At 40.3% G+C, this 22,123-nt stretch overlaps 1 long non-coding RNA gene across 1 annotated transcript; it reads right to left on the reverse strand.

Moving 5' to 3' along the window:
• Positions 1–3,276: 3,276 nt before the first annotated feature.
• LOC146651236 (uncharacterized) lies at positions 3,277–22,112 on the reverse strand. Its single transcript, XR_014907825.1, has 4 exons — positions 21,856–22,112; positions 4,529–4,581; positions 3,818–3,975; positions 3,277–3,324 (listed from the first exon to the last, which is right to left on the reverse strand). It is a non-coding gene; the product is annotated as an uncharacterized LOC146651236 (long non-coding RNA).
• Positions 22,113–22,123: the final 11 nt, after the last annotated feature.

A 22,123-nucleotide genomic window follows, 5' to 3' on the forward strand; every position in this document is an offset into this window, starting at 1 on the left:
ATGTGGGCTTCTGATGATTTACCATGCAGACTTTCCTGTCCACAAGCAGATGGTGAGTTGGATCGGTGCCTTTAGATTTACTTCTCATGTGTGGCCTATCTCTGCCAATCAAAAGCTGGCTCTTAGGTAGTAAATGTACTGATTACAGGTGCTGCGGATCAAGCTGAGGCATGTGGGGCTCAGTGCTGGACAGCGGCAAGAAAAACAGGACCAATGGCAGAGTTGGAGAATAATATCCAGACTTGTGACATATTTTAAACTATTCTTACAAAGCAAAGAGTAATTTAAAGACACTGACATTTTCAGATTCTGCCTGCGGGTTTCTTTCAACCAAGGCTAAAAACAGAGCGCTAATTGCAAAGAAACCAGTTTATATTATTAATTAATATTTGACGCGTTCATCCCCACACTCCCATGCAAATACACACAGTTTAGTCACACTGATCTATCTGATGAATAAACATACTGGAACCCACTGTGGCTCTCTACAGGAGTAGCTAAATCCATGGGTGATCTGTTTCCAGCTGTCCTGAGATGTGAAGGAGACTTTTTACTTTACTCTCATTAAAATCCAGATTTCACTGGGCGACTTCATTACTTGGTGGCTCACAGTGTCTGCTGGTATTTACTTTATCTTTCATATTCCAGTGGATAATTAACTGTTTTAAGGTCCACAAGGCTTCGTTTTTTTAAGCTGAAGTCAAGAAAATGCATGTGATTAATAAGAAAGACAATGGAAAAAGCTTCAAAAACACTGCCACTACTATATATCAAGATTCTTACTTTATGTGACGTCGACTAAAGGACTGGAATAGTTTCATTTGAAGGCTTAGCATTATTTTATAATAACTTTAACTATTTATGTTATGTTTGATTCAGCTGTCAAATGTTTTCCCTGATTTTGAGATCTTTATGTCAAGGTGATGGGGAAATGTTTGAGATGGAACATTTCCACTTTCCCAATATCTGCTGGTATTCCAGAGCCCAAGCTGGAGCACAGACACTGTGACAACACTTTTTGGTTTTGAACAATGACTGTAAAAACATGGAGGACCTGGCTCCGCTCCCTCCTATTCTACAAAAATGAAGCTAAAATTTCTCTTTTCTTGGAGCTGCCATGTTGTACTTTTGGAGCCAGAGTCCACCCACTGCTCCAGTTTTCTCCTGAAATGAAGGTAACTACAACCACGGGGCTGTATATTCAAAAAGACACAGCTTCTATAGTTCTACAGCATGTGACATCACTCTGTAGCTCCTGTTAATTCGTTAGTTAGATTAGCCGTTAGCATATGGACTGTGTTAGAGGCTTGTTGCTAGCTAATTAGCAATGCTACAAACCTGCATTGTTATTGTAGTCATGGTTTGAATGATTTAACACATTTTAGTTTTTCTTATCCTATTTTAGGCAGAGATGGCGTCAGTTGCGCACTCCACAGAGGCCCAGAGTTACTGTTAATATCAGAATTATCTGGAAACTGGGTCCAGAGTTTTGGGGAAACTTTCTCCCTTCCTTTCATCACATCGCTCTTTTCCCAGATGTTCTGTTGATCCACTGAGAGACACAGCATTTCAGAAACGTCATGAGGACTGATGCTCATCACAGAGATCAAGCAGGACTCATAATTTTCACCAACACCTCCCTCAAATCAGAATCAGAATACTTTATTAATCCCGAAGGAAATTAGGGTTACAGCAGGCAGCACGCTAATGGCGCATGCGCACTTACAAAGGAACCTTCTGACCAACTTTACACAAACATCACATTGGGGAGACATGTCAGAAAGGTAGGCTGATAGGAAAAAAAAACAACGAAAATACACTACATGAGGTAAGAGGAGGAGAAAAAAAAACTCCACTCAGACTGAGCTCCTAGTGGGAGAACAGTTTGATAGCAGAAAAAACACCTCAGCACAAAAAGCACATGACTATCAATACACCATAGACACACAAGACAAGCAACAGGGGCGGGTAAAGAGTAAGAGAGAGCCGGTGTAGACAGCGCATCCGGTCCTGCAGCATGTCTGTGCTGGTCCAGTCGACTGCCATCTTCCCTGGTAGGGCACAAGCATCGAAGGCGTTTGGAAAGGGAGGGGGGATCAGTGTGTGCATATCAGTGTGTGTGTGTGCATATCAGTGTGTGTGTGTGTGTGTGTGTGTGTGTGTGTGTGTGTGTGTGTGTGTGTGTGTGTCCAGAGTTCAGCTGAGACAGTGTCCTTCGCCCCGCCAGGCTAAGTAAACAGTCTTCCAGCCAACCCAGGTGGCCTTGCATGGAATGGGAAGGAACAGACTAAACATAGTAGTTATCAGGGTGTTGTTGTTCAGCTCCAGCCTTGCAGCTGGCGCCAAAGGGGTATCCGCATAACTGATGGTATTTTTTACTTTAGTGCGAACAGCTCATATGAGGTATGTCTTCACCAGACCTCCACTGAAGGCCGCCCAAGAAGATGGACAAACCCAGCACTTCATGAACAGTGTGACAGTGGCCTTTGCTTTGTGTAATGTCAGAAGTAGTCACACCATCCTCAGATAAAGGACAGAGGGCCTGGAACTTTACATAATGATGTTATATTCAGTCCTGCCAAAAGTTATATTATCCTCTCAGTTTACTCAAATATGAATGACTCTGAATATCTTATGGTAAATAAAACACTCTGTGATAGAAGTCTGGATTAAATTATATTAGTTCAATGTTAATTTTAAACCTTTGACCGTACATCGGGTTTTATTGATGGAAAATATAATGGACTCTACATTCAGTGTTAAAAACAGAAGCTGTGCAGGTCTGAGATCAGGAGCTTTATTAATCCCCAAGGTTCTGTTTATGCTCCTATATAGTGACACCAGTTATGTGGATGATTAAACCCTTTAACTTTTCATCTTTAACTTTATCAATAAAACAGCTGCAGCATCCACTGACAGTACATCATATAGTAATTTAGCCTTTGCACCGTTTAATTTTGGAGTTACTACAAAGAGTGAACATATAAGCTGTTTGTTCTGTGGTCACTGGGTGATGCTGAGGTCTGAATCTGAGGGCAACTCCTGTAATCACAAAGGAAAGACTCATCACAAACTGAAAATGTGAAATTTATTCTTCAAATGTGAAATAAAACTGATTCTTCCCTGTCCTCACCCACTTCAGGTTCTGAAGATTTGCCCTTACATTTTTCACTTCTATTGTTCTGATGTGAGCTTTTACAAAAAAAAAAAAAAAAAAGGGGTCTGATATACTAAGAGATTATCTAGTAGAATATTTACCTTTGAGATGAGATGATAGGGCAGGTTTCCAGTCCTGGTTCAGTTGTGCTACTGCACAGTGGTCATCTGCAGGAAAACAGAAGCGTATAAAGGTTTAAACTGCTGCCTCAGTACTGGACACCATATATGTATGCTTCATAGTATTTCTCTCAAAGGATGTAAGCTATATGGAGTAATGCACATTCAGTCGAAGCAGCAGAGCTAATGTCTGAACTATAGGACTGATTTTAATCAACAGCTCAGAATACTTTATTTATTTATTTTTTAAATTTGGGGTAAATTCATTCATGTGTACAGATTAGCTAACAAACACAGCTTTCCCCAACAGCTCATCTAAACTAGCTAGCTAAAAACATCGGTTACTGATTAGCTTACAAACACTGTTATGCCTCCTCGAGGGCAGGAGGGGGTAACACAACAACTCCAGAAACCTGGTACAAGTGTTATAAACGATTCAGTAAAAAGGACTAGATGTTACAGTCCCTGATAATGCATTTCTTTAAATGGAGAAAATCTTGAAGGATGGCTGTTATGAGGAAAAGCAGACAAGACACTTTACCAGTTTGGGACACATAGTCAGTAGTGGACCTTGGATTCATCGGGTGTTTCGACCATTATCACTAGACACCCTCATCCAAGGAGGCCCTGCCAGGGTTGATCAGGCCCTGGAGTGTGTCACTGGTTTGTGTTAACTTGTTATTTCTCTTCTTCTTTCTTCTGTTTATAAACAGAAAGAAGTTAAATGGCAGCTTTCTCACAAAAACAATAACCCAAATTCATACAACAAATGTGGGGGAGAAAGGGACAGTTAGGTTGTGCCAAAAAAAAAAAAAAAAAAAAAAAAAAAGGGGGGGGACCCTAATCCTCAACTCAAAACAAGCTCAAAATTACATGGGTGGCACCAACCTACTTACCTAGTGTTTCTAAAAGAAAAGATTCTATGTGAGTAAGTGTATGGGTTCCCCAGACTTACCTAGTCCTCTTTACTCCCACCACAACCTTCAAACAAAAAAAATACACCAGAGGCACTCTACACATGTGCCAAACAATTCTACGCAAGGAAGAGAGAGCCACCCTAACCACAGGTGAGTCTCCTTATCAAGGTGTGCACTCATAGTTTGTTCAATCAAAGCCCCCTTCCTCTAATTAGCTGGAGATCCACAAATTGACACCAGCCTGCAGTCTGTGTACCTGAGGAAATAGCAAACAAAAGGAGAGGGAAAGAAATCATGCCGCCTGCAGACACGTAACAAACAAACATTTGACTTACCGAAAAAGTGTGGCGGTGAGTCAATTTACTGCGGAACACCTCACGCTGTCAGTCTGAAACAGTCGATCGTGGTTTTAGAAAGTTAATGCAGTGTCCCTGTCATATTTGCCATTCCCAAACAGAGCTATGCAAGCTTCTCTGTGACTGCAGCTGCCAGTTAAAGCTTTCATGACAGCTTGTTCAGATTAAATAAAACAAGATATAAAGCATTAAAACATTTTCAAAACACAACAGCCTTAATAAACGCGTAGAGTGGTTTGGCCCCATAAGCAGGGTTCATACGTCATCACTTGAAGACTGGATAGGCTAAAAACAGTTTTTGTACCAGGCTGTAAACATGTTTTGTAACGCTGGAAAGTTGGAAATTTTAGCATAGGCGTTTATGAGGGCGGAATTGCTTTTGAGGCATGCTTCAAGGGGCACCATGAAGCTAGAACCTTCACCTGCTTCAAAATGAACTGCAGTTTTTATTGTATTGTTGTGTCTATGAGTGGCTGTATCATTATTTCATTGAAAGTCAAGTGACTTCAAGTAACTTGGGCGGGGGAAAAAAAAAAATGCTAGCAGTGCAAATTGTTCTCAACTTCTAAGCCAGTGATTCAAGCAACTACCAATGAGACCGCATGATACTGCTGATTGACTTGTGACATGGTAGTAAACACATTTTAGAGTTACCTAGGCAACTGGAGCCTGGAGTCCACTGACCAAATGTCAGCTTCAAAGAGGTGCTTGACAAGCTAATTGCTCGCTGTCTGGACGCAGTTTTAGAGCGTTGTTTTCCCCCCCAGACAACACAGTCAACATGTTGTGTATGGTAATTATGTGTTGTGCATCATGTGTGGTTCAGTGAGTGGAAGTCAGCATGAAAAACATGCTGCTCCCTGGAGCTAGGGAGAACAAAGCCGCTATTCAGGATGCAAAGCAAAGCTCTTCTTAATAAGAATGACTTTTAGATTTCAAAATGTCACAGAGTACAAGGTAAAATATATTCAGACCCCTCCTTTGCAATAGGCTTTCTCACCGAGATCCATTGAGGAGTGCTTAAGAACATCTGAAGATATTTCTCAAAGGCTGGAATAATAAGGTTAGAGCCTAGTGGAGCACTTTTTAATTACTTAGTTACGGCCAGAGTCCTGTGAGGAGTGTTTTACCTTGCTCTCAAACTTCCCTGCAAAGGCAGAAAGGTCAAACACTTAAAGAAATTACCAGACTTAAAACACTGAAATCTAATTGTCCTTACAGGTACTTCTCTTAATTAGTAAAGTTTTGGGTTATGTGTGGCACACTGAAACAGTTTGGTAGGATCCAGGAGGAGCAGGAAAGCATGTGAATATCTAAATAAGAATGACCCTTTGTAATAGCATGTTATAGGATCCTCTTGAGTCTGATGTTGCACCAAATGTCATGGTAACAACCTTGCCGAACAGAGTGCAGTCTCCCTCCGTCACAGCCCCCCATCCTGACTTTCATCATTAAACTGCACACATGGGCAAGAGCCTTTGAAAATCCTGCCACTATTGAGCACTCTTGAAAGGAAGGCTCTTTTCATTTAGTGGTCTACTGAAGATGATTTGCTTTCAGGGGTTTTAATTGTTGCTGTGTGATGTTCAACAGGCTAAGCTGCTCCAGAGAGCTTGCTCTCCTCATTTGCATTAGTGATTGATGGCGGCTGATTTTCCCTTGAACTTTCAGGGATGTAGAGTTCAGAGCGCTGGAGGCGGATGTGATGGTGGGAGTGGAGGAGGGGAGAGGAGGAAGGGCAGGCAGGAAGCATGCTGGGCTCAAGAGGGACAAGCTCTTTAGACAGACCATATTCAGCGATATTCAGACAATCAGCTAGAGATGTTTTTTGAAAAGGCTTGATTGTCATTCTGTGTGATAATAAATAGTCAGTCGGTAATCTTCCAAACAGAGCTTGTAGCCTCAGAGAGCACAAATACACATTAACATTAAATCCTCATTGAATTGGTGCTTTCAGAGCGTTTTGAATAAACACGGGGTGTTTTGTTGAAGCAGGATGTGAAATGAGACAACTTTAACACAAGTTGGATGTCTACTGTGTCTATTTAATCATTAAAATAATAATTGTTAGGCACAAAAATGCTTACATTTGCATCAAATGTGGGGAGGTTGTTCAGGAAGAGCATCAAACCCAACCCACAGCCACTGCAACACTTATTCTTAGTTTCATGCTACACTGCTGATGGACAGGCTGTTAAACACTGATGTGATGTGGTTATTTTACTTTTACCCACTAATAGAAACTAATGAACAATATAGAGCTGCTTTCATTTACTCCCTTATTTGCAAGAGGTTCAACACAGCAGGTTTGATTTGTTGGATTTTGATCATGACACAACCCCCAAGGTGATGGTACCACCTGCTATGGAGCCACTAAACTAATGAACAATCTAACTTTTTCACTAAGAGAAAGTCTGTGGGGTTTTTTCCTCACTGAGACAGAGACACAGGAGAGGCCATGTCTACTTAAGAGCGACAATAATCAGCCTTGTTAAAGTGTGAACAGGGTTGTTTGTACAGAGAATTATTACCTGGCGAAGCTTGATAAAGAGTTTCAGCTTAATTGGATGTCCCAACTTTACTGTTTGGTTCAATACTTGGCTGCAGTAGGAAGCTGTTTGCAGACAAAAAAGCTCTGAAACCCACAATGCACAACACCACTACAGGAGCAAAAGCTGGGCAGACAGTTAACAACAAGAAGAGATCAAGAAAGAATATTAAACTTTTAAATGATTCAATACAATTAATGGTGGATGTAGTTATCCAGACACCTCCCCCTATTTTGTGACACCATGAGAACATTTTCACCATCAGCATCTGGGTGTATGGAGACTTGATGTGACGATGGGGACAGATATAACTGTGAACCACCTCCTTTCTGACACTTAGAGTGACCAAAATGTACAAAAACGCTCCTCGTGTTTTACACATTATGGCTGAAAATGAATGTATAAGACTGTAAACTCAGCAGGAAATTTTTTACATAGATCCCAGCTCAGCAGAGGACTTTTCCCCCCCACTTCTGTAGGACCGGAGGTTTTTTTTTTTGCAACCACAGGTTCCACCATGTGTTGCCCCTTTAAAAAGAATCCAAGTTTAAAGCACTTACACACTGGATTTAGTTTTCAGACCCAGAAGCTACGTCCATCTTTTACACTGTCCACAGTTACGACATAGGGTTTCAGAAGGGTTTGCAGCTACAATACAGCATAGATTTAACACTGAGGTATTAATCTCACAAGTCCCAGAGTGCTCAAACAAGCAGGTCAAATAAACAATTTGAAAAAGGTGTTGAGGGCATAAATGTAATAGTAATAACTACAGGAAATTTATATGTCACACTTGCTATACATTATTGCCAGAGAAAATAATAGTTATTAGGTACACATGTAAAATCTAAAGCAAAGAAATGCAACAGCTCTACCCTAAATTCTTCTTAAGCATCTGTATCCTCAGTTTGTGTTGGTGAGTTCATAAAGCTTAAGTGATTTTACTTAACTAGACTGGATTGCCCTTAAACGTTTTCCTAATATTTTGTATTCTCATTTGTAGGTTACAATCGATAAGATTAATTCCTTATTGATTAAGATTATATTTGTTATTAATAAATTAAATAAATCTACTCTAATAACCTGTTGAAACTCATGGATTAGGATTTTGCAGAATTTTGTCAGATTTCTTTGTTATTTTATATTATTTGTGAGACAGAAACAGAGGCACAAGCATACACAAAAGCAAAATGTTGGTACACTGAGAAACAACAAGGTTCAAAAATCTGTTACATCATAAAGCTACGCAGCATTTTTAGTTCTGATAAAAGTCCATATTCTTTATAAATGTGCAACCTTGATGTAGGGTTACGCAGTGTTTAGTGGAGTCATTGTTCTGGCAACACCTTATATAATCTAACACAGCCTTAAAGCTGCTCTGATAGATATTCTATATTAACAGTGGGTGAAATGATTGCATTGTATGTAATGTGAAGGATTTCACTGGAAGTGACGATTCCACTGAGAATTATCATCCGACTCTGCAGTTCCCTGTAGCTCTCTCAGAGTTTTACAGCCTGCAACTTTGCTGTTGTGGCTCATTGTCACAGCACCACCTCGTTTCCCAAAGCAGACAGCTGTGTCACAGGAAAAAAAAAAAAGCTCAATTAAACCTGATGTGCACTACCTGCCCAGCAGTAAATGGCAGACAGATGGAATTACAAAAAAGCTAGTGAAGACATTCAGCATCTGAGGGGCTTGACTGTCCTCCTCTTTTTATCTACCTGTGGTTTTGACATTTCAGTCCCCTGACTGCCAATAGTAACCCCTTTGGTCCTAATAATCACATAGCAAATACCAGCTGGTATGCATTAAAGTGATATGCAGATGCATTTGGAGATGCTAGAAAAGTGAAATCTTCCTAAATATGAAACCCTACATTGTTGAAATTAATATACTGGATGTCTGGCTATTCACTGCTCCTCTTTATCTGCATGGGGTGTTTCATTTCTCCACCAGCAGATACATGAAATAACACAGAGGCAAGCTGGGTTGTGCTTGATGCATTTTATGCTCTGGATTAGCATCACCTGCCAGAAAGCTTCTTTAGCATCTTGAATCAATTCAGACTGAAACTGAATCTATTAGAAGCAGAAAGCTGAAATCACAAGGCCCCGTGGGCTCTTAAATGGATTCAGCCATATCCCTTCATCTTCGGATGTCACTATTGAAACCAGTCTTATTGTGATTGTGGCACTATGGAGTGGAGGGTCGCTTTCAGCACTGAAGCAAAGAAGATTAGCTCAGCCTACAGATGCTTGGTTTGCTGCGAGCACTGTTTGGTGATAAAAGCATGCCCGGCAGAATCAAAGTGAATGTGACAATCAATTCCAATTCACTTTACAGACAAGGCTAATTCAATAACCTTCCTTTTCCACATATACACCCTAAATGGTAGTTGACACTTACTGCTGATGTTTTGAATAGATGCTCTCTGCTCTGAGGTGAACAAAAACTGGCTGCATCACTATCCCAGCCTAGTGTTTGTTTTTTAAGGATACCATTTCAACGAAAGCTTTCTTTTTGCTGATTGAGCACTGTTGAGGAAACGGCTGACTATGAGAACTCGTTGTGGCAGTCCATCCGCCAACTATGAGACAGACATCACTTTTTTTTTTCTTTTTCTGCATTCAGTCTTTGAATAATGCATGCTTGCTAGCTGCATGCATCAGCAGCCTCCATGGCATTTCTTGTCCTTACAGCCAAATTGCATGCAGCCCATCTGCACCCATCAACGCTGAAAACTGAGCCAGCAGTAGGAGTGCTACAGTGCTCAGCAGCCTGCTTGCTTAAAGTGGGCACTACCATCCAAACAGTCCTGTTTTTTGTCAGACTGTGTCGACCGCAGATGATTGTCGGGGTATATCATTTTCTTTGGTCACTATACACTCAGTTCCTGCAACAGCACTCAGAGGTTTGCAGATACGAGACATGAAAGATGGAGCATAGCTGGAGTTTGAACACCTCAGCTCTCTCTCCATTTGAATGCCAAAGATCCTAGCTTCATGCTCCGTTTTCACAGCTCATTTTGTGCCATTTGCAGAATCGTAGGACTCGATGGAGAACCTTCACTATTAGGTTTCACAACTTCTGAGAAATCCCTGTAAGTGTGTCCAACCACATCCAGTCATTCTTTACAAAAAAGACGTTTCTGTGGTTTGACAAAGAGTTGTGCAGGTACTCTTTATCTTCAGCCTCCGCAGAGGCTTTTTTCAGTCCCAGCTCACAATTGTTGCTGCCCTATCTGAGATTTTAGGATTATGTGATTTTGAGTTTAGACAGAGGCATTTTTCATCTTTTATTCTCCTGCCCTGGTCATTGCCAAATAGGTCTGGCAGTCGTAAATCAGTTGCTGCCATGTTAGACCTGTATGCCAAAAATCTGAAGCCTTGGCAACCACATTATAGTGTTTGAAGTCTGCACTGTCTGTATGAACGAACACATTTGTTTTTCGGATGCTGTGGTTGCATCAAGACACTACCCTCTAGCTTGTACAGAAATCCCACAAAATAAGACTGCAGAGACTCTGGTGTTTTGCTTCATGACTCACAGTAGCGTCAGACATATTGCTTTTGCCAAGTACAGTACTGTAAGCACACTGCTGTAAGAGCGCAATAAAAACCCAGAAGTGCATGATACTGCAAATAAAATCTTAACATCGGAATAAAACACGTTATTACCACAAAATTAAATTATATGCTCACGAGACTTGGAGCGAAAGGAGAATGAAGTCAGCAGAAAACAGGAATGGGGATTGGATCTCAGAGCACCACAAGCTTCAGTAGAAGCAGCCTATTATCTATAATCATTTGGGAGGCTATCTGAAACAAGACCTTTAAAACCACAGCCCAACCCTCTGCAGACTGTCAGCCCACTAATAAACTGGCTTTTCAATTAGTACCTATCTGACATTACAACGATAACACAAAACCAATTACACGCCGTGCTGCAGATAACTCGTAATCCACTTAATTGGCCTGATTTGACGACTTCTTTTTTTCTTATTCTCTTCCTCTGCTGCCGCCGTAGGGCTTTTTGTCCTCCAACCAGGAGAAGGTATCACATTGAATTATCAGTATTGAAGGCACATGTGAGATATAATGTTGGCCAGACTCCTGGAGGTCCTGATAGTCTCTTGTGTGTCTGTGTATTGGGATGTTGATGGCACCTTTGGAGGTGAGATGAGCAAAGATTAATCTGTAGCTTCAGGATGTAACACTTGGATTTAAATTTCACAACTCTGTGCTTCTTGTGTTTTTCCTTGATGATGCTGTGCATAGCTTTAAGCTTGACCTCAGATTTGCAAGAAACATATTCAGACACTTTTGTGTGTTTTTTTCATACACATGGAGACATTAAACCTACAGGAGCTTTTATGACATCCCATTCAAAATCTACAGGCAAGATTTTAGAGTGCGCCTGTGGGAATTTTTGCCCTTCATCCAGAAGAGCATTTGTGAGGACGGATACTGATGTTTCCATTCTAATTCACCTCAGAGGTGAGATCAGAGCTCTGCCAGTCAAGTCCTCCTGCACCAAACTTCTTTTTCTGCCAGCCCCGGAAAACAACCCCATGGCATTATCCCACCTGTGCCAAACATTACAGTTGACACAACAGTCATGCAGGTAATGCTCTCCTAGCATTTGCCAAATGCAGACTCATCCATGAAACTGCCAAATAGAGAAGTGAGACTTATCACTCCACAGAACATGATCTCACTGCTCCAGGGCCGGTGGCAGCATGCTTACACCTATCCATCTGGTGCTTGTTATTATTCTATCATGAAGCTGGAAACTCTTGCTATGAAGCTCCTGCTGCACACATTTAGTGCTGATTTTAATGCCAGAGGAGGTTTGTACATCTCCAGTTATTGAGTTAGCAGAAAGTCTGTAACTTTTATGTGCCTCGGCACTTGACGAGTGGCACTTGGTGACCGAGTTGCTGCAGTTCCTAAACACGCCCACTTTGCAAAAATACCACCTGTAGTTGATTGTGGAAGATCTAGGAGCGTAGACATTTCATAAAATGACTTTGAATTCATTGAATTTTATTCAATGAATAAAACAAGCTCTATATAGCTACCCATTCTTTTGCAAATGTTTGTGAAGGCAGACTGCATGGCTAGACACTTGATTTCATATTTCATACTCCTGTGGCAATGGGACTGAAAACACTCAAATTCCAAGACAGAGGTGTGGCTCAGTGGTTTCGTCCATATATTTTATCGTGCAAACATATGATTTTTAATGCTTCTTTATTCTCCTATTTACCAAATAATTTTCTTTAATGATGTCGTCAAATGCAATGTTTTTCTGACCAGCGGTCAAAAGGCATTCAATTTACTATAATTCAATATACTATCAGCTGCTGATAATCAACTAGTCATTTCAGCCCTACTATTGCTGTGCGATGTTTTGTCACAGTGCAATAACTATTAACATATATTTCACAATATCAGAGATTATAAGGTACAGAGGGACTATTATTTTTTTCCTTATTTTGGTAAAAATTATATAACTGAAAGTAAAAAGACTATTAGAAACCCCTGATTCATGTAAAGGATTCTCATTACTGTTTTCAGTGCTGGAAAAAGACAGAAAGTAGGAAAGTGAGCTGCAGATCGAGGAAATGAGGCTTTCTGGAAGCAGCAGAGATGAATAAGTAGACTGAGTGAGTGCAGCTATTAACCTGAAGCTGTTTCAGCTTTGACTGATAACCCAGACCTGGTGCTAATGATGCCACAGAGTCGCAAGAACAATCAAGCACCTTAATCGTGAGGAGAACGAGAAAAAAAAAAAAAACCCAAATAGCTGCATTCAAGTTACGACGTTAAGCACTCAGAGGAAAATTTGCTGTTTGTGCAAACTGACACAGAGGATAAATAATTAAATAAGGGAAAGTAATAATTGTCTCATTTAGCATCCATGCAAAAAGTGATCATCAATTTCCAATTTTTAATCACAATAGGTCTCAGTAGCCTTGAGTGAGTGAATTTCATTGCACACCTGATATGAGGCAACTCATCTCACGCGTCATACAACGTACAAATCGATCATAATTTGCATCAAAATGATATTTCAGGCGACTCTTTTTTCACGGGGTCTCCTCCCTGTTTAGGAAAGCAAACAAAAGTCATTTTTGCTTCTGGCTGATTGGTACGAATGGGTGGTACAAAAAGAGATGGTAGATGCATTCATCAAATATGGCAATTTGCTTAATGGACTCTGACAAAGCCATTGGCGGTCTTTATTTAGATGCAGATGACTTCCTGCATACTGGCTTCCTCTGACTGTTGCAGACGCCTGCCATGAGAAAAGAGAAAGCTGCTCCCTCCTGTTTCTTTGTTTGTTTGTTTTTTTTAAATAGACTGACAGTTAATCACCAATGCTGTCTGTCTACGTACGAGACTGACTGTTGACACGCTCCCTAAAACTCTCTTCTGGCTTACATTATTTTCAATTTATTCTGTTAAATCTTTATTGAGAGCCAACTATCTCTCAGCTAGACTGCTGCACATACAGCATACAGTATGAAGACAGATAGTTATGACTGTCATAAAACAGAATGGGAGAAGGTTGATTGAAACTGTGTCACTCAAAAGCAGAGCTGCCACCCATAACCACAGTCTGCCGAAAGAGTGAGATAAATTGTTTTTCTAATTCTTGCTCATAACAGCACTTGATATTATAGGCCATAACAAATATGCCAGCAAAAATTGTCCTATTCTGTATTCAATTGCTGTATTGCTTACGGGAAAGTTTTAGGCCTGGGAGAGCTGATAAGCATTCAACCAGCATACTGAAGACATAGAGCTTTCCTACTATTGAAAAAACTCAGAGCACCAGCCTCTGCTGTTGGGTGTTGGATATTAATGTGTTTTATACTCACAAGCTTCAGTTTGTGTGTGAAAATATCCACATTATCAAATGTTTCTCGATACAGCGTCTTAAGAAATATTTACTATGGCGATTTATCACTGCAAATACATCGGATATCTGAACAGCTGACATTTATTTCTTCAGAAGAGCGGTTTTTCTTTTTTGTTCAAAATTAATCGTTTTAAATCGTTTTTCAAGCACTTCGTGGAACAAATGGCGTCTCTTTTGATGAAAAAAATACAAATAAAAACCCCAGACATTTTAAGATGTTGCCTTCAGCTCTGGCAATTGATCAAACAATTATTTGTAGATCTATCAATAATTAGCTACAGCCATGCATTAAGCAACCAAAAAGAGGTGGAAAAAAAAAGAGAAAAGCAAAGTAAATAAAGATATTTGTCATTTTTGAAAAAATGTCTTAAAGGCACAAAGACAAAGATAAACTGGGATTTCATACGTTTGTTGCTCAATAATTAGACCAAAGTGATTTGGGCCTCAGCTTTGAGGTTGGTAAGCCTTTGGTAAAAAAAAAAAAAGAAAGAAAGAAACAAAATAAACGGAATTCTTCTTTAATGAGGCTTAAATATGACTTCTACGCTTAAGATGTCCTAATGGAGATTAATCTTCAGCATGCAGTGGCTTCAAATCCACTGCGTCTCTCATGGAAGAGGAGAGATTAACAGAAATCTGCCAGGGAGGATGATAAGTGGGTTTTTTCTTTCCTTTTTCCAGCTCACACAGGGACTGAGGGTCTGCTGAGACGCTGAAATGACCTGTATTGTACCAGAGAAGCCCTTAGCATTAGTATGGTAACCAGCTTCAAGCAAGGACCTTCAAAGTCTGTCAAAGAAATTGTTCGTGGCAGAGACTCTTATGCCCTGCAGGAAGAAGTTCTCAGAATTCAGTCAAGGGTCAGTGAAGTTTTCAGGCCGAGATATAAAAAGCCTTTACTTTAAGATGAAATTTAAGTGGACAAATACTCAGGAGTTTCTCTGGGACTGCTTGAGAAACCTAAATGAGTCAGACAATTTTCTTCCAAGTTAGGTTAATGCAAACAGATTTGTAGGAATACTCGCAACATAAGGAGGAAAATCCCAGGGTGCTACATACACTGAACAAAAATATAAACGCAACACTTTTGTTTTTGCTCCCATTCCCCATGGGATGGACGTAGAGACCTAAAATTCATTCCAGATACACAATATAACCATCCCTCCCAAACAGTGGTCACAAATCAGTCCAAATGTGTGGTAGTGGGCACATCTGCTATATTGAGATAATCCATCCCACCTCACAGGTGTGCCACATCAGGATGCTGATCTGACATCATGAGTAGTGCACAGGTGTACCTCAGACTGCCCACAACAAAAGGCCACCCTGGAATGTGCAGTTTTGTCTCACAGCAAAATGCCACAGATGCCACAAGCAATGAGGGAGCGTGCAATTGGCATGCTGACAGCAGGAATGTCAACCAGATCTGTCGCCCGTGCATTGAATGTTCATTTCTCAACCATAAGCCGTCTCCACAGGCGTTTCAGAGAATATGGCAGCACATCCAACCGGCCTCACAACCGCAGACCTCGTGTAACCACACCAGCCCAGGACCTCCACATCCAGCAGGTTCACCTCCAAGATCGTCTGAGACCAGCCACCCAGACAGCTGCTGGAACAATTGGTTTGCACAACCAAACAATTTCTGCACAAACTGTCAGAAACCGTCTCAGGGACGCTCAACTGCATGCCCGTCGTCCTCATCGGGGTCTTGACCTGACTCCAGCTCGTCGCCGTAACAGACTTGTGTGGGCAAATGCTCACATTCGATGGCGTCTGGCACGTTGGAGAGGTGTGCGCTTCACGGATGAATCATGGTTCACATTGTTCAGGGCAGATGGCAGCTGAGAATGTCCCAGTTCTTGCATGGCCAGCATACTCACCGGACATGTCACCCATTGAGCATGTTCGGGATGTGCTTGACCGGCGTATACGACAGCGTGTACCAGTTCCCACGAATATCCAACAACCTCGCACAGCCATTGAAGTGGAGCGGACCAACATTCCACAGGCCACAATTGACAATCTGATAGACTCCATGCGATGATGTGTTGCACTGCATGAGGCAAATGGTGGTCACACCAGATACTGACCGGTTCTGGGTCCCCAGACCCCCAATAGCGCAAAAAACTGCACATTCCAGGGTGGCCTTTTGTTGTGGGCAGTCTGAGGTACACCTGTGCACTACTCATGGTGTCAGATCAGCATCCTGATGTGGCACACCTGTGACGTGGGATGGATTATCTCAATATAGCAGATGTACCCACTACCACACATTTGGACTGATTTGTGACCACTGTTTGGGAGGGATGGTTATATTGTGTATCTGGAATGAATTTTAGGTCTCTATGTCCATCCCATGGGGAATGGGAGCAGTAACAAAGGTGTTGCGTTTATATTTTTGTTGAGTGTATCTAGATATAAACAGTGAATCCTTCAAGCCAAAGTAGGTCCATCTTACACAAACAACCATGTGGCATATTGATTTAGGGATCAGTACATCGTTACCGTGTTGAGTGAGTATAGGGCAGACGCATATCTGTTCATCATTCAGCCAGCAGCAGACCTTACTGATGGCATTTGATGGTACAAAGGTCAAAATTTCAATTGGACATATGAGACTAAACCATCAAATCAATGTTTCTCATCGACTTGATAGAACATAAGCAATCACCCTCCTTCATGATGAAACGCAGCACAGAAACACAGGACTGCATGCTACCCACTGTGTGAATCTTATTTCTGTGGACGTGTCAGGACCTTGTCACAGCTGTGGGGATGGAAGGAGGTGATTGTTGTTCCCATCTGGCCACGTAATGAGCTCAGAGCGAGACACAGGGTTACTAATAGAAATCTGTCATACGCCACATACAGCACAGTGGGAGCAAAACAACAAACTGTACAGCTGTTTTCGCTAAAATAAAAGGAAGCTGGCATTTCATTTTGGGCGTCTCATTTTATAATTCTCTTTCTCACTTACTGTCACAGTGTGATGCGATTCGTCCTTTTACAAAATTACTCCAATTGCAAGGCTTGTTTTTCCTGGGCTCACTTAGTTTGTGAGGGAGGAGGCTGTGGAGCTGAACCGCTTAAGTGCAGCAGTTCATTGAAATTCATGTGGGAAGAGCATGCAGAAGTGGTCTGATCTCTTTAGAGGACCTATTTCACTTTCAAATAAAATGTTACAGTTGAAGGGCAGCCACTTAAAGGCGTCAGGAGAGCGCAAAGTAAGAAAGTATGGATAGCTCCAACACCAATGCCCCTTTGGTCTTTACCTCAAAAGTGCATAAGAAGCAGTTTCAGCCTAAATCAACACTGAACACAAACCTGAGTGCCAGTCTGAGTTTAAAGAGTTAAAAGTGGGATGGTGGGAAATTTTGTAGTACACAAAGAGCGTGAATGAAATACCAAAAATGAGGGCCAGTGGATAATGTTTCAAAAGCTAATCATTTTAATTTCATTTGTGTAATAGGCCTGGAGGGAAACAGGAATAGATCAGTCTGCTTAAAAATGGCACCTAAGTTCATCAGTATTCCTCTTTCATAAAGTGAGAATTGATGCAACAATAAAGAGGGTTTTAGTGTCTATTGCTGCAAATACACTGCAAGAATGCAAGTCATCAAGTCCAAGTTGATGTCTTTAGATGCCTCATCCTGTCCAACCAATACTCAAATACCAAGTGAATGTGGTACTGCAGAAACAACAAAATCATTACTGGAAGTGCTGAATGTAATAAAAAGGTTGGTGGTTTGGGTTCAGTCCAAACGTTCTGTAAGCTGTCATCTGGAGTCTACAATACTACTGGACTACAGTGTATGTGATATGATATGGCATAGAGGATTTGGCTTAGTAAACCAACCGGTAAGTAACCAAAGACCTAAAAAAAAAACCCAAAAAAACCCAAAGCCCATAAAGTAAACAGGAATTCAAAACACAGGTGAGATAGAGAATAAATCCAAAGAACATCGTTAATTCAAGTCATCTTGAATGTGGTGTTGCTGTTGCCAAGACGTTGAGTATATCATTTTCTCACACAACCATCTCAAGTGAGAATGATCGAAAAGAGAGAAAATATCCAGCGATTGGCATTTTTCTGAGTGAAAACGCTATCTTAAAGTCAGAGAAGAATGGTCTGATTGCTTTGAACTGATAAGTAAACAGTAATTCAAATAATCCCAAGTTACACCAAGGTGTGCAGAAGAGCATTGCTGACCACACAGCAAACCGAATCAGCAGAAGACCACACCAGTTGCCACTCCTATCAGCTAATAGGTCAGAATTTGGCATAAACAAGATGAATGCATGGATCCATCCTGCCTGGCATCAAAGTTTCAGGCTAATGATGGCGGTGTGATGTTGTCAGGTATGTTTTCTCTGCACTCTTTGGACCCCTTAATTAAGTGAGTATCATTTACACATAGCCTACCTGAATATTATTGCCGACCAAGCCCAGCAAACCACAGTATTATGACCACAGTAAACCTACCCAACTTCTGATGGCTGTGTGATGTTATCATGTCAATATGGACTAAAATCTCAGAGGAATGTTTCCAGTACCTTGTTGAATCTATGCCTTGAAGAATTGAGGGAGTTCTGAAGGCAAAAAAGGCCCAACCAGGTACTTGCGTGTATCTAATGATGTGATTACAGATTAGACACAGAAGAGGGTGAGATGCGAACATGCAATCAATGACAGGTGAAAATGATCAAGAAACGGACCATGCAGGAAAACTAACCTTCAAAGTAAAACATGAAAAGACCCAAAGAAACAAACATAGTCAACACCAACAATGAACAAAGAAACACAGTGGGACTAAGGAACAAAAGTCTAAGTGAGACAAAGGGCAGAGAAAATAAATACTAGGGAAACTATTAATTATTCCAACAACAATAATGATAATAATGACTTTGTTATATAAGACTCACATTCTACTAGAATGTCCAGCACATAAAACACAACAAAAACAGGTATAATCACAACAGGCAGCCAGCAGACCGTGTCCCTTTTCACACTCAAGGAACAAACACACCTTACACAGAGTGGGATGAACTGAGGTTACAGACTTTCTCCAACTCATGATCATGACTCACAACAGATGTTTATAGGCTGTGTTTGCAGAGTCAAGGTCATGTTAATCCACATCACTGCAGAGCACAGTTTCAGTTATTTTGGTTATGTTTCATGAGAGAGTCGTGTAAAGCAAAGGACTTAGTTAAAACAAAACAAAACAAAACAAAAAAAACACAACACAACAAAACAAAACACGTGATTCCACAAAATTCAATGCAAAAGGCAATTAAACACCATTTCAATTCAATTTTATTTATTTAACACCAAATTGCAACAGCAGCTGGCTCAAGACCCTTTATATTGTAAAGTTGAGACCTTAAAATAATACAGTGAAAATCCTTTAAGCAAGCACTTGGCAACAGTGGGAAGAAAAAACTCCTTTTTAAGAGGAAGAAACCCTGCCAGAACCAGGATTGTGGCCACCTGCCATGAAAGGCTGGGGGAATACTATTAAATGTTCATTTAAATATTCATTAAAAAATTTAATAAAGAATCCAAGTATTGTTTTTCTTTGTTCTGCCCAACTCAATCACTGGTAATGGCTGGTAAATGTGCACAAAGGTATTTTTTATTTAATTTTTTTGTTGTTTAATTTTATTTGCAGCATAGCAATTAACAAAACAATTCACAGGGCCTGTGTATACCTGGGCTTCATATGCAGTCCCAGAGAAGCGACATCTGTTCCACACCCACATACCATACAGTGGGAAGATCATTTATTTACATGACAAATGTAGCGCAAAATCATCTATTACACGTCAACAGACTAAACCGATACGAAGGACTTTTCTGTGCATTTTCTGGTATTAAACTGGTAAATAATTTCTGGTTTTGCCATCTGCTTATGTTTCTCTACCATTATCAATCTACTGCGATCAAACGCAACCCACACAGGTTGTCAATGTTAAACTCTTGATATATGCTTACAGCTCCCTACAATAACAGCAAGCACAACTTTGGTTTGACTAATGGTTTGTTTGCGTGGCAGATAAGGATTACCCAGAACCACAAAAAAACCCCAAAATTAAATCTTGACAAAATGTTATTTTCTGGTAATTACAGATGGTGAAGACACAATCTAACTCTGTACATAAGAATCGATTAAATCCACTAAACATGTTCATTAAAATGTAGCTATAGTCACTTTGCTTGTGCACCTTAATCTGCTAACTACATGTTTATCCAGGAATACAAAGGACCAGATGTACAGTTTGCATTTAACTTTTCCTAATGCAGACATGAATACACTGGTGATTTGCTAACTTACTTACTGAGCCTGCTTTCTTACACCACATAAATTAAATTCACCTTAGAAAACTAATTGCTATTTTGAAAACAGACTGCAAAGTCTCTATATACCATACCGTGCAGCCTTCACAGCCAAATAATTAGAGAATATACTGTATAGTTTTTCTTATCTTATTGGTTTAAAGGTCTTTAGTATCAACATACACATATTTTAACCTCCTAAGACCCGAACTCTTTCATGGCATGCATATTTAATTTTTCTTTGCTATTTGGGTTGATTGGGACCTGATGAATGTAAAAACAAAGAATTACCTGTTCCTTTTTTTCTTTTTCTTTTCTTTTTTTTTTTTTTACCTAATTTTGGTTTCTGAGAAAAATGAGATCAACATATGAGGACATTCGTTTTAAATGTTCATAGAACAGTGGCAGTATAATGTCCTCGTAAGTGGATATCAGGCCCTTGTAGAGAAAAATTAGGTATTTTGGTCTAGACATCCCAAAATGTGATGTCCACATATGTGGACGCCAGGTCTTAGGAGGTCAAAGTACAGTATTGTGCAAAAATCTTTAACCACCCTTATTTCTTAATATTTTCTTTCTCCATAAAGACTATTGGTGATTTTCACCAAAAATTTCCCAATTTCGATGTTTGACTTTAGACCTTTTGCCACCGATTTTCAGTCCAGTTGTTGTGTAATTTGGCCTAAATACCCCAGCCTTTTCTCCCTGTTTCAGTTCCTTAAAAACACAATAGATGGATCAACTTGAGGTTCAGATGGATCTCTCATGTCCTGTGTCAGGTATTTGCTGGACTTTTCCCCAGTTTTAAAGGACACAAGTATACTGTTCGTCTGCTGTAGATAGTGGTTTAGGTCTGGCATTTCTTCTTTGTTCCTCTACTTGCCCACTTTCCTTTAAAGACACACCGTACACACCATGCTGAGATATGTCAAGTTTTTGGTAATCACCTTGTAGGTGCAAAAATACTATTTTATGCCTGTAAAACTGTGTTATCTTTGCCAGTATTCATAGATTCGACTGAAGAAATTGTAACAAATGTGTTTTTTTAACAACAAGATGTCGGTAAAAGAAATGCCTAAAGATATCATTTAAAATTGGTTCTTAGTTCTCTGTTATGTGTAGACACAAGACTGGTTTATCCCCTGAGCTAGGTTTCCTTTTTAAGCTTGAATGATTCATAGGTCAGTGTTAAGTGGCTTGACAAATTAAAAAAACAAAACAAAAAACGGCACAAAGAACTGAAGACTGTATAAAATATATTTTATATACAGTCATTGATTTAGACAGTGGTAAGCTCACAGTGTTTTTCACTTTGATTTAGCTTTTCTGCTATTTTTATAAGTGTAATAACACTGAACCCCTGAATTCCCCTTAGAGGACGTTTTATATCTTGTATGAACCTTTGTAAACAAATCAACAAGAAAACAGATTATTAATTATTGATATAGAATATAATACACATGAATAAATAAAAGCTATGTGCTTACGTGTAACACAGCGGTAGCTAAGCTCCTGTGCTTTTGTTTTTTTTCCTAATGAGCCCGCAGGGTCCGCTGATAGAGAGGTTTTTCTGCAGTTCTCCATGTAAAAACTGGATCCAAAAGTTAAACAGGTTTGTGTGCCTCCGATCAGAGATGCCTTCTTTTTACTGCCGTAATACATTAACCTGGCAGGAGGAAAATGTGGCCTGCCTTAGCATTAATTATTGAAGATAGCACAAGCAACAGTCGGAGCCTGGGATGACTCCGGGAAGCG

Source organism: Rhamphochromis longiceps, linkage group LG16 (assembly GCF_057381845.1).
Source record: "Rhamphochromis longiceps isolate RC_006_pf linkage group LG16, R_longiceps_female_GT1.1, whole genome shotgun sequence".
Lineage (NCBI taxonomy): Eukaryota > Metazoa > Chordata > Actinopteri > Cichliformes > Cichlidae > Rhamphochromis > Rhamphochromis longiceps.